The following is a 1,901-nucleotide window of genomic DNA, read 5'->3' as shown; positions in this document are numbered from 1 at the left end:
ACATTTTATAAATTTAATGACTTTATTAACGAACAAAGTAGTAAACAATAAATTTAAATTTACGAATCAAAGTTAAGACACCAATGAGCGTAAATCGCAATACCTAAGGAAAATTAAGCAAAACGACAAAAAGGAAAATTTTCCAAAATAAAGCACCTTTTGTTTATTGTTTAAAAAAAGAACTTGGATCGTCACTTGTTTTCAGCGCCTTGTGGATAAAATTTTCCATTTCTTATTACCATTTGTAGCATACAAAACAAATCAAAAAATTATTACCAAGAACAAATCGTCGCATTATAACACCTGTTTATTTAAAATAAAATATTTTGCAAAATGTTTTTTAACCTACCTGGATCTCATCACCTCCACGAAGACGTCTCCGCGAAGAATCAAGAAGAAAATCAAGGAACATCCATTATCCTTGCAAGCCTGGCGCGCAGAAGATCCTAACGATTTTTATCCTTAGTACACATATTCCTTTTTGAAAACTTTTTCATACATAGAGCACCAACAAATAATGTTCATGTTCTAACCATATACGTGAATTATTGTCTAATTAACATCACACACATAGTAATTTATAACAAATTTTCCCGAATAAAATGATTACGTAAACGTACGCGCCGACCTCTTCAACATGATACTGGGCGCTTTGCTGTACGTAAAACACAAGCAATCTAGGCTGGCTTAGTCATTACGATAAAACAAAAGGACAATGTTAAATGTTAATGATAATAATGATGAAAATAGTAATACTAACAACTGAAAGGTTTTGTTTAACGGTAAAATTAATATGCTGATTGTTTTTTTAGTAGAGGTGGCAGCTTTTTGCTAGAAATTAGAAGAAACGTGTTTTTCAAGGTCTACTAATTACACACAATAAAAATCGTTATAGTAATTTAATAATAAAATCATTTAACATCAAGTTAATTTTTTATAATTTTCTCCATTATTTTCTATATTTTCTCTTTTATTTACGTGTACATTACGTTGTCTTAATGTAATGTTTGTAATTATTTATTATCCTATTTATTATTTTATCTATACATGTAATCGTTCAAAAAAATTGTACATTTGAGAATTGGCTAATTGATTACAACCCTTATCGGCTTGATTCCTATCGATTGAATAATTAAAAGGGGAAAGTAGAATTATATAATTTCGAAATTAGAAAAAAGCGTAATTTCAAATATCTGAAAATATATATAACGTTTAACTCGGCGAATTAATAATTTTTGTTAATTAATAATTTTTTTCCACCTCTAAGAAATCTTGTACAATCTCACGTCAACGTTGTGTTCAAAAACATGCCAATAAATGACTAAAAAAAAAATGTAGGTAAGTACTTACCTTTTTCTTCCTGTCAGGTAAAGGGCAGATCCTTCGGGAGTTCGATACTTTCATACATCTTTTTGTAAATAGGCCAAATGTCGTATTATTTTTATTATTTTTCAAAAAGTGTATACAACTTATTTTTTTTTACAACAAAGCGTTTCTATGAATTTTAATCTGTTTATCACAAAATAATACCTTATCAGTAGCTAAACAGTAATGATAAAACAGATTACTTAATACCTAATAACCGTCTAAATTTACTGCCCTTAAACTATATGTACAGTTCAAATATTATGTTTTCCTTTTTTCTAAAACAATACTTGAAGTAAATTAATAACATTTAGTTTTAAGTACATATGGTATACTTTTTAAGTATTGCTAATAAATAATTAAGTAAAAATTTGTTTAACAAAAAAAACGAATCTTCTCCAAACAAATATAAAGAACTCTTAGCGATTGTAGTAGAAATAAAATAAACAAAAGTCGGTAAAGGTCTAGATGATGGCTCCCACACCCTGGGAGGGTTGGGTTCTTGGGTATCGAAAGAGGAGTTCTCCCCCACCACT

This window comes from Agrilus planipennis, unplaced genomic scaffold, assembly GCF_000699045.2.
Source record: "Agrilus planipennis isolate EAB-ADULT unplaced genomic scaffold, Apla_2.0 scaffold1, whole genome shotgun sequence".
Classification (NCBI taxonomy): domain Eukaryota; kingdom Metazoa; phylum Arthropoda; class Insecta; order Coleoptera; family Buprestidae; genus Agrilus; species Agrilus planipennis.
This window is presented reverse-complemented; position numbering follows the sequence as displayed.